Below are 12,773 nucleotides of genomic sequence, written 5' to 3'. Positions count from 1 at the left end.
ATCTCTATTTAAAAGGGCATTAGTAACATCAACTTGATGAAGTTGCCAGCCCTTAGAGACAGCAACAGATAATATGGTTCGAATCGTAGTAGGTTTGACAACAGGACTGAACATCTCCTTGAAATCACGCTAAAAATCTGGGTGTCGAAACCATTTTTCATTTGAAAGAAAAAACAGAAATCGACGTTTTAAAACCAAAATGTGGAGTCGTCACCAATCTCTTTGTTTAAGTGTAATTGGGTCACCTACTAAAATGTTTTGCTTTACTTAAAACAATTTTGGTTCACGTAAAATTAAAAAAATGGGTTCGAGAGTCGGTTACGCATGATGAAGGGTTGGCACCCTCATTACGCCCAAAAATTGGTACCATATTGATTCAATGCTATCCTTATATAAAAGATTTTAAAAAAGATCTTTCAAAGTATGGTTTTTTTTTTTAAAATGTTTGGGTAGTTCAAATCAGTCGTCAAAATTCTCTCGTTTCAAAGATATGCAGCATCATATCCAGCACGATTGGACACGATCCTTTATACCTTCAAAAATACGATTGATTTTTGACTTTTAAAAACTCATGCATTAAAATTATAAAAGGATATCCAAATATTTAGTCCAATGAAAAAATCATACCTAGCACGGTAGGGCACGATTTCCCAAATTCCCAAATATTGGATATTGCCTAATTTTAAAATTTTTGCATAATAAGGAAAATTAGCTCAAAACACATTTATTCGTTTTAAAATATGGTGGAATATTTAATGTATTGTAACAAAACATTTGTATAAAAAAGGATTAATAAACCTGAGATAATATGCACACATAAAGTACAATAAACCATAATTAATAAGTCCAACAATTAAGTACAACTATTCTAAGTAAAATGTAACCAAATTCTTAATCATGAATGGACAACAATTGATATAACAAATAAAACAATGAATAAATAATATACAACAACAATAAATATGGCACAATATAAAACAATCCCCAAAACATGTACAAAATAAGATGGAAATTAGAAGTCAATGTGGTATAAGACAATTTCAAAATAGTAATAAATTAGTGAATGCATAATATATAATAGATGAATTGATGAGTTGATGAATTTGAAATAATTTGTATAAAAACTAGAGATATTTACAATCATTAAAATGAATATTGTAGAATTAAGACATTTGAATTAAATAACATGCAAAATGTAAAAAAAACATTTGTTTAAAATAACAATTCACCCAATAAAAGAGAATTTAAATAATATATAAAATATGAATGGATAGTAAAACACATAATAAGATATAAACCTAAGAACTAAATTATACACATAATGGATTTACAAAATGTATATGTATATAAATTGATTTGGGAACAATTATTTGTAAAAATAGCATGAAATTAATAGTTATAAAATTAAATTAATTTTGCTATAAATTATATATGTAATGATTTTAAATATATATATATAATTATGTACACAAAGAAAAACTATATGTATAAAATACGTGAATTTAATAATATATATAGGTCAAACATATGTACCAATATATGTACATGCATATATAATAATAATTTAAAAATACATGAGATATGTAGGATTTTTCTATAAACAACAAAGATATATAATAAAATATAGGAATAAATTTAAAAGAAATTATATGTATAAAATAATATAAGATTAATAATATACATGGAATAAAATTAATTTTATCATGAATTACATATATATAAATAATAATGTACAAAAAATTTATATAAAATATTATACAAAATGTTAAAATGATATGATATAAAAAAATTGTACAATAATGACTTTAAAACAAAATACAATTATCAAAGGAGCTCAAAATATAAAAATAATTAAGCAAGAATTAAAAATGTATGTGAAATGAATTTAAAAAATGATGAAAAACCTTAATTGAAATAAAATCATAATAAAAGGGATAATTTACAAATTCTGGAAATTAAACAGAGAACTAATGCGTAATGCGCGTAAAGGCCAAGGGACTAAAGCTGGAAATAATCCAGATCCCAAAACACAGCATTGAAGCACGGACCAAATTGCATATACACACAAATTACAGAGTCCAATTCAAAAAAAACGAAGTAAGATGCATAAGGCGCAATCGAAGACTTGTGCAAATGTGGAGGACCAAGCGCGCACATTCCCCGTTTTAAGCAAAAGGGCGTGGATCTGGCCTACTAATCGAGTCAATGTACGGATCCTTACCCATTGAATGACGCCATTTTTTTACAAAGGATTCAGATCAGTCAGCATCATCATTAACAGTGGCTCTGAATTATTCAGCCCCGTTTTTTTTATTTTATCAACTTGGGGCTTATTTAATCTCATCGGATCAATAACTTGAGGTATTATAGGTATCTGAGGAGGATTAGGCGGGGGTGGAGGTTCTTGAGCAGTTGAATTAGTAGTAATATATTGAGTGAACCACTCATTCATCATCTGGAAGAAGGCTTGCTTAGCCTCTCCCTCGTGGTTACTCATAATCGGCCTAGAATCAGTCGGCACTGCCCCTTGAGCAAGAGCTGGCGCATTACTTTCTACGTCATCTGCTATGGCTCAGTCGGGATCCATTTACTATACGAAAACACATTTTAATTGTCAGGAATCATCACACTATTGTAATTTATAAATATGGCATGTATAGCTAGACTAACATGCGCTACGTTAGTCCTAGAACCGACTAAATCGTAGCTCTGATACCAACTAAATGTAACATTTTAACCCATATCCGTCACCAAACTAGGGTTAAGAGGCATTACTGGACAAACCAGAATATTTCACGACCATATAAAACATAAGTCATATTCGTATATATATTATTACTAATTAAATATTTAACATAAATCATACTGCATATACAAATAAATCATAAGATATACATATTTTTACCCCATCTTGACATATTTATGGATGATTTTTCCTTGGTTTTATTGAATTCGATGCTCCTAATCCTTTAATTTCATGTTTTATACTCATGAGAGCTTAGGATAGCAAAAAGAGCAAGAAACGGGCCAAAAACGGATAAATTGGGCCTAAATCAGTGTTGCACACAGCCTAAGCACTTCCACACGGGTAATCCACACGCCCGTGTGTGACACACGGGTAGACTACACGCCTTATCGACTAAGAACCAACTCAGTATTGCACACGGTCTGAGCACCTTCACACGGGCGTGGCACACAGTCGTGTCCCTGGAGCCCAAACCTAGTTCTATTCAGAAAAAGGCACTTTTGAGAGTTTTGAACCATTTTGAAGCCTATATAAACACCTTAGAAGAGGATGAGGGGGGACACATAGAGTTGGAGGCAGAAAATACTCGTGAATAGCCATCGGAATCACCTCGGAGCCAAGATCTACATCAAGACTGAAGATTTCCATCCAATTTCGTAGAAGTTCTTTGTGTATTCTTTATGTTTTGTTGTTTTTCAAACTTTGAGATGTCTTCTATTATTATTATGAACTAAACTCCCTAAATACATAAGGGAGATGAACCCTATGATGAATTTTATTACTATTTGAATTATATGATAAAGACTTATTCTTATTCTTAATTGTGAGTTCTAAATTCTTGTTTTAATATTCCAGGGTATTAATTCAGGTTTTGATGTGCTTAATCAGTGGAGAAAAACTCTCTGTTTAAGAGTAGATCATCCATAATTAAGCAGAGTTGAATGCACTCCTAGAGATAGGACGGCATAAATCTGCCGGATTAGAGTCAAATCTAATAAGGGAATCCATAGATCGAGTTAATGCGACAATAGGGGTTTTAATTAGAAAGAGATTTCAATTAATCAACCTAGAGTCAGTTGGTTTTAGTCTAAAAAGGGATAATAACATAAATCATGGATTTCTACGGAATAAGTCAAGTGAATAAATCATCTAAGTCAAAGATAATAAGTGAAGTCTAGGTGGATTCTTTCTTGGGTATTGTCTTCCCCATTAGTTTTTTCTAAAGTATTTTCCAACTTTCATCTCTGTTATAATCTTAGTTAAATTAGAAAATTAGTTTAGTTTAAAAACACACTTTAATTCTTAGGCTAGATAATAAAAACATAGTAATTACTAGTACTTTTAGTCCTCGTGGATACGATATTTTCGGTCTCACCACAACTATACTACTGTTCGATAGGTGTGCTTGACTTAAGTCAAATTTTTAGTTAGTTACACGACCATCAAGTTTTTGGCGTCGATGCCGAGGATTAAAATATTAAGAACGCTTAATTTTTATTACTTTAGCCATTTATTTTATTGTAATTTAACTTAATTTTAATTTTGTTTATATCACTAAATTTTCTTTTATTTACTTCTGGGAGGTTTTTATAGTTTATGACTAGAAGAAACCCGTCAGGACCTCTACTTTTTAATAGTGAGATCGAAAGCACAGCTCGCAGAAATCGAAGAGAAATAAGGCGAAGCCTACGATACATAGAGGAAGGACAAGAGAACGATATTCGAACCACAACCGAGGAGATAGCTGATAATCAAAATAATCAGTTACCTCCTATGGCTATTGCAGACCCAATAAATCCGAATCCTTCTCCTCGTACTATGTATGATTATGCTAAACCTAGTTTAACAGGAGTTGAATCGAGTATAGTTAGACCTGCTATTGCTGTAAATAATTTTGAACTGAAACCTAACACGATTCAAATGATACAACAGTTTGCTCAGTTTGATGGTTTACAGGATGAGGATCTAAACACTCATTTAGCAAACTTTCTGGAATTATGCGACACCTTTAAGATCAATGGCATTTCTAATGATGCCATTCGCCTTCGGTTATTTACCTTTTTATTGAGGAATAAGGCTAAACAGTGGTTGAACTCGTTACCACGAGGATCAATCACTGCTTGGGAACAAATGACCGAAAAGTTTTTGCTTAAATATTTCCCGCCGGTTAAAACAACTAAACTAAGGAATGATATTTCTTCTTTTGTGCAGATGAATTTAGAAACACTCTATGATGCATGGGAGGGATACAAGGATCTATTGAGAAGGTGCCCTCACCATGGTTTACCACTTTGGCTACAGGTTCAAACTTTTCACAACAGCCTAAATCCTTCGACTACACAGATGATTGACGCAGCTGCTGGTGGGACTATTAATAATAAGACACCTGAAGAGGCCTATGAATTTGTAGAAGAGATGTCATTGAATAATTATCAGTGGAAAGTCATGAGGGCAAAGCCGACGAAAGCGGCCAGCGTGTTTAACGTCGATTCGGTTAGTATGCTCTCTAATCAGGTAGAACTTTTGAATAGAAAAATTGATGGTTTACTTGGTTCTTCATAGGTTCATCCAGTAATGCAGTGTGATGCAAGTGGAGGTGGAACAAAAAATTTAGAATACCCACCCTATGGCCATAAAATGGAGAATGAACAAATGAATTATATGGGTAATAATCCTCGACATCAAAATAATCCTTATAGTAATACTTACAATACAAGTTGGAGGAACCACCCAAATTTCTCATGGGGAGGCCAAGGGAATCAGAGACCACAATCCCCTCCAGGCTTCCAACAACAACCTTACCAGCAAAAGAAAAAGCCGAAACTTGAGGAGATGATGACAAAATTTATTTCAGTAACGGAAACTCATTTTTAGAACACTGAAACTACACTTAAAAATCAGCAAGCATCAGTTCAAGGGCTCGAGAATCGAATTAGACAGTTGGCTAAGATGATTTCAGAGAGACCACTAGGAAGTATTCCTAGTAACACTGAACCCAATCCAAAAGAACATGTGAAAGTAGTTACATTAAGGAGTGGGAAATTGTTAGCCGGATTTGAAAAGAAGCCACCACAAGAAGCTGACAAAACTGAAGTAGAGGAGGGAAAACTCGAAAACAATGACAATCCAATGCCAAAGGAATACAAACCACCAATCCCATATCCAGCAAAGTTGAAGAAAGACCGCATGGATGCACAATTTGGTAAATTTCTTGAACTTTTTAAACAACTGCATATTAACTTACCTTTTGTTGAAGCTATATCGCATATGCCTACATATGAAAATTTTTTAAAGAAGAGCGCTAACAAATAAAAGGAAGTTTGAAGACTTATCTACAGTGGAACTTAACGAGAAGTGCTCGGCCATACTCCAGATAAACTGCCAACCAAACTGAAAGATCCAGGAAGCTTTACTATTCCCTACTTAATTGGTAGTTTGAATGTTGATAAGGCACTAGCTGATTTAGGCGCTAGCATTAATCTGATGCCGTATAAAATATTTAAACAACTTGGTTTTGGGGAACCTAAACCCACTAGGATGAGTATTCAACTAGCTGATAGATCTGTTAAATATCCTAGGGGTATTATAGAGGATGTACTTATAAAAGTAGATAAATTTATATTCCCTGTTGATTTCATTGTGCTTGACATGGATGAAGATGTTGAAGTGCCTTTAATCTTAGGTCATCCATTTTTAGCCACCGCTAGGGCTATTATTGATGTGGGTGATGGTAAACTTGTGCTTAAAGTAGGTGACGAAGAGATTTTTTTAAAATTTATGATGCCATGAGATTTTCTAGGGAACAGGATGATTCATGTTATTTTATTGACTCTATTGATCATGCTACTCAAGATTCTTTTCTGGAAATCGTACATAAGGATACGTTGGAACTGTGTCTTACTCAAGGAGAGGAGGTAGATGATGATCATTTTGAGATAGGTAAGATAAAAGCTGAACTAAATTCTAATAAGCCCTTCCCAAGACAAACAGAATATGAGGGTATTAAGGCAAACGATGAAATTAAGCAAAAACCCTCTATTGAAGAACCTCCTAAATTGAAACTTAAACAATTGCCAAATCACTTGGAATACGCATTCCTTGGAAATAAATCTACATTACCAGTGATTATTACTTCTAACTTGTAAACCAATGAGAAAGATGAATTACTCTAAGTATTAATAGAGCATAAAAGGGCCATAGCTTGGAAAATTTCTGACATTAAAGGGATCAGCCCTTCTTTTTGCACCCAAAAAATTTTAATGGAAGATGAATATAAGCCATGTGTGCAAGCTCAAAGACGACTGAACCCTAACATGAAAGAAGTTGTTAAAGCTGAGGTAATTAAACTCCTAGATGTTGGAATTATTTATTCTATTTCTGATAGTTATTGGGTAAGTCCAGTACAAGTTGTTCCTAAGAAAAGTGGCATGACTGTTGTAGCCAATGAGGAGAATAAATTAATCCCAACAAGGACAGTCACAGGTTGGAGAGTTTGCATTGACTATAGGAAGCTGAATGATGCCACATGAAAAGATCACTTCCCCCTGCCATTCATTGACCAAATGTTGGAAAGATTATCATGGCACATGTACTACTGCTTTTTAGACGGACTCTCTGGTTATTTTCAAATCCCAATAGCTCTTGAAGATCAAGTAAATACGAAATTTATATGTCCATACGATACGTTTGCTTATCGTAGAATGCCTTTTGGATTATGCAATGCTCCTACTACTTTTTAGCGCTACATGATGGCCATTTTTGACGAATTCGTAGAAGACATCATGGAGGTATTTATGGATGACTTCTCAGTATTCAGTAACTCTTTCCATCTTTGCCCTAAAAATTTAGAACGAGTTCTAATAAAATGTGAGGAAACGAACCTTGTACTTAATTGGGAAAAATGTCACTTTATGGTTCAAGAAGGTATTGTGTTAGGACATAAAATCTCTAGTAAAGGGGTTGATGTTGATAAATCTAAAATTAAAACCATTGAAAAGCTACCTCCCCCTAATTCGGTTAAGGCTATTAGAAGCTTTTTAGAACATACTGGGTTTTATAGAAAATTTATTAAAGACTTTTCTAAAATAGCTAAGCCTTTGACTAAATTACTAGAAAAAGATGTGCCCTTTAATGTCGATCAGGAATGTTTAGAAGCGTTTAATACTTTAAAGGATAAATTGATTAATGCTCCAATTATAATCACACCTGATTGGAATTTACCTTTCGAACTAATATGCGATGCGAGTGATTTTGTAGTAGGTGCAGTTTTGACAGCAAAGAGACAAGAATTTTCAACCTATCTATTATGCTAGCAAAACTTTGACAGCCGCACAAGAAAACTACACCACCATGGAGAAAGAGCTGCTAGCTGTGGTTTTTGCATTCGATAAATTTAGGTCATATCTAATATTGTCTAGAGTTGTTGTTTATACTGACCATTCTGCTCTTCGCTACCTTTTAACTAAGACTGATGCAAGACCTCGACTCATTCGATGGATTCTGTTATTGCAGGAATTTGACTTAGAGATTCAGGATAAGAAAGGAGCTGAAAATCTCGCGGCTAATCATCTTTCCAGGCTTGAAAAATCAAGTACCAAAGAGCTAGATGAAGTTGAAATAAATGATTCATTTCCTGAAGAACAATTCTTTGCTATATCTTATTCTGAAGTACCTTGGTTTGCAGACATTGCGAATTTTTTAGCCGCTAACGTTATCCAAAAAGGGTTGACACATCAGCAAAAGAAGCGATTCTTTACTGATGTGAAAAACTACTTTTGGGAAGACCTTTTTCTTTTCCGTATATGTGTAGATCAAGTCATTAGGAGATGCGTTACAAGGTCAGAAGCATTTAAAATATTAGAGTATTTCCACTCAAGACCGACTGGAGGACATTACAGTGGAAATAAGACCGCACATAAAACACTCGAATCAGGTTTTTATTGGCATACACTATTCAAAGACGCCAACAGGTATGTTGCTAATGCGATAAATTCCAACGAACAGGTAATATCTCTAAACATGACGAAATGCCCCAAACGTACATGCTTTCATGTGAAATATTTGACGTTTGGGGTATCGAATTTATGAGTTCATTCCCTAGTTCATTTGGGAATAAATACATCTTAGTAGCCATCGATTATATGTCCAAATGGGTGGAAGCCCAAGCTTTACCTACTAATGATGTTAGAGTGGTAGTACGATTCCTTAAGAAACTCTTCTCTTGATTTGGAACACCTAGAGAAATTATCAGTGATAGAGGTACTCATTTTTGTAATGCCCAATTTGATAAGACCCTTAAGAAATACGGAGTTCACCATAGAACAGCTACACCTTACCATCCTCAAACTAGTGGACAAGTCGAAGTAGCCAACCGAGAACTTAAAAGTATCCTAGAAAAGACAGTAGAATCAAACAGGAAGGATTGGACGATGAAAGTAGATGATGATTTAGGCTTATAGAACTGCTTTTAAAACCCCCATAGGAACATCCCCTTACAAACTTGTTTATGGAAAAAGTTGTCATCTACTGTTTGAGTTAGAACATAAGGCAGTCTGGGCCATAAAGTTTCTAAACTTTGATCTCAAACTTGTAGGTGAAAACAGGTTGATGCAGTTGAACGAGTTAGGTGAGTGACGAACTAATGCATATGAGAATTCATGCCTATACAAGGAAGCCACGAAACGTCGCCATGATGCTCGTTTAAAGCAACACAAGCAATTTGAAGCTGGAGATCTTGTCTTGCTATACAACTCAAGGCTCAAATTATTTCCTGGGAAGGTAAAATCACGATGGTTAGGTCCATTCATCGTCCAAACTATTTTTCCATATGGCATAGTAGAGGTAAGTCATCCAACTCACGGCACCTTCAAGGTCAATGGAAATCGTCTTAAACTTTATAATAGTGAGGATTTTAAGGATAATAGAGAGGAGCTACGGCTCCACGAACCTGCCTAAATATGTCACAAGGTAAAGTCGAGCTTAGACTTTAAATAAGCACTTTTTGGGAGGCAACCCAAGCACTAACCTCACTAAATAGGGTTTACTTTTTCTTTAACTGTTCATAGTTCAACTGTAGGTAATTATGGCATTTGACAGGGGCGAACACGGCCTGGACCCATGGGCATGTCCTAGGCCGTGTGACACCCATGGGATGGAGACACGGGCATGCTTGGAACCGTGTAGACCTTGAGCACTTTAATGAGATGATTAATAGTATTGAACATGGCCTGGACCCACGGGCGTGGCCAAGGCCGTACTGAAACAGGACTTACATTTTTCCCAAAATAGAGGTACACGGGTTGTGACAAGGGAGCCACGGCCATGCGATACGGCCGTGTGAAGCCCACGGTTAAGGGACACAGACGTGTCCTAGACTGTGGTAAAACTGCACCTTAATTTTCACAAAAATTTAGCAGAGACACGACCTACGATAAAACACCACGATCGTACAAGTTGGCCGTGGGAGTCACATGGCCTGATACACAGGCGTATGTAAGGCCGTGTGAGGACTTGCCCAAAAATCAAAATAATAAATGAAGTCAGGATAGAACACGGATGAAAGCCACAGCCGTGCTTAAGGGTCATGCATAATCCTAACTAATAGACGCGGGCGTGTTGGATGGGACACGGGCGTGGGAGAAACAAAGGGAGCACCACATGGCCATGCGATGTGGCCGTGTGATCTAGAGACAAGGGCGTGTCCATCGGCAGTTTGCGATACTGACTTGAAACATCAATTCATAAGCATAAACCATGAACATGGGCATGGAGAATCCAGCACGGACGTGGGAGAAGCGAATGAACGTGCACACGACTACGAACCACACAACCCAGACACACGGGCATGGGCCATGGCCGTGTAGCCCAAAATGGGGCTTACACAACCATGGCCCCTTTTAAATTACCCTTAACCCTAACTTTTTCCCTATCCTATTTACTATTCATCATCTTCTTCCTCCAGCTACCCTTTTTCCTCCTTTCTTTTTCTTCATCTTTCTTTCCCCTTTCCCCCCTTTTCACCATTTAAACCTTTTCCCTTCACCCACAAACTCCCTTCTCCTTCTCCCTTTTTCTCCCCACTACTCCTCAATTTTCTTCACCCTCATCCTTTCTTTTCCACTTTTCTTTCTCTTCTCTTTCCCTTTCTATTCTATTCTTCTCATTTCTTCCCCATCCACCTTCGACCACCTCGCACACGCCGCCACGCACCACCGCACCCCATCGCTGACCACCACTCTCGATTTTCTTTCTTGCATCCTTAGCTCTGTTTTACTATTTTAATATTAATTTTCTTAGTTCATTAGTAAATCTTTATTTCATGTTCTATATGACTGTATTTTTATAATTACTACTACTCTTGCTTTAATATTTTTAAGGTTCCTTCCTTTTCATTGTTTCAAATCGAACGTAGGAATATATTATATAGATATTAGGACCATTTGTTTTAAATAAGATTCGCAGTAACTTATATTGAGTGATTCATTAGTTAGTTTCTATTTCTTTGGCTCTTTGTTTCATATGCAGTATTACCATTTGGTTTTGAAATGCTTGAATATTCGTTCATAATTATCTTACGAGCAAGTTAGTATTTTGGACTATTAAGGTGACTTCTTGATTTAGGGATTATTTTGATGATTAAACTCATATTTGTAAATATCATGACAAACCCAAAAGGCAAGAAAACTGTGGTTCCTGCCTTGAAAAATGAAAAAGAGCGACATCTTCCTCTGGCCCTACCGCTGAGATACGACACCCATTCCTTTAATTTCCACCGGGACCCCAAGAGGAATTACTCCAGATACTACAGGCCCGACCCCTAAGTGTGAGCCGTTGCATTGATTGGACCGTACTAGAGCAGGTCCATCTAGCTGATTCGGTTCGAGCCCTCTTAGCCACCGCTCCATGGGACTGATTCTTTGACATCGTCAAGCCGATGTACCTAGAGTTCACTTTGGAATTATGCTTGAAATTTCACATGCAAATAGTTATGGCGGAGCATGACGACCCAAGAACAGTCCAATTCCGACTTGGCGGTCTAGTACGACAGTTGAGTGTCCCAGAATTTGGCGTCGCTTTGGGACTATATACGAACGAGTTCATAGAGGCCGAAAAATTTCCTCACCTCCACCGCCATATCCACTATACACCTTCATCCTGTTGGAATGTCATGATGCCTGCTACAGGCATCTATGACCCCAGTTGTTCCAAGGCATCGGCGCTAGCTCCAGCTTTGTGATATCTCCATGCTCTTTTGGCACACACCTTAATAGGGAGACGAGAGAGAACTGGTGTAGTAAACACTCACGATGCATACTTCGTGTGGAGCATGAGGCAGTGGCACATTTTTGACCTCGCCAACTTAATTTCCCTTGCCTTTCGCCATCAAACCGAGCGACACCGGAAGGAAGTCATCAGCTTAGGCCTATATGTAACTCGTCTAGCGCGCTACTTCGGGCTCCTGAATACAGTGGCGTAGTCTTCATCGCTCACTCCCATTGGTCAGATGTCCCCATAGAGCATCCAATGTATGCTCCACATGTGAATGATTGAGCATCATCGTGGGTTCGACCCTTCTCAGTATCGACTTGCACGAGCTACCGATGAGGATGACGCCGAGGATATTCCTGATGATATCCCTGCATTTCAGGAGGACCCACCTTCACAGCCACTACCGAGTCACCAACCAGTTCATGCGACTGCTTCAATATCTGAAGTTTTTGATCATCTTTATCGCTTTGAGCAGTATTGCGCTCAGCAATTCGACAACATCGAGGCGACACTACAAAAAATCTGCTAACATTTTCACATATCGCCTCCAGCACAACCACCTCACGATCCAACTATCGACAGGGACTATTAAGTCCATCTAATTTTTAAATTACTTTTCTTTTTCTTTTATTTTTATTTTGACATTTCTTTTGCACTTTCATTATCCATTACTTACAAATATTATCAATGGCATATACATATAAATCCTAATAACCATATACATATAAATCCCTTAAATATAGTTATTTCATTATTACTA

General features: G+C 36.5%; 1 non-coding gene across 1 annotated transcript; it reads right to left on the bottom strand.

The window, feature by feature from the left end:
* Positions 1-4,924: 4,924 nt before the first annotated feature.
* LOC128283337 (small nucleolar RNA R71) lies at positions 4,925-5,031 on the bottom strand. Its single transcript, XR_008273679.1, has one exon. It is a non-coding gene; the product is annotated as a small nucleolar RNA R71 (small nucleolar RNA).
* Positions 5,032-12,773: the final 7,742 nt, after the last annotated feature.

The sequence above is a fragment of the Gossypium arboreum genome, chromosome 10 (assembly GCF_025698485.1).
Source record: "Gossypium arboreum isolate Shixiya-1 chromosome 10, ASM2569848v2, whole genome shotgun sequence".
NCBI lineage: Eukaryota > Viridiplantae > Streptophyta > Magnoliopsida > Malvales > Malvaceae > Gossypium > Gossypium arboreum.
Note: the sequence above shows the minus strand (reverse complement) of the source record. Positions and strands in the feature narration are given on the sequence as shown.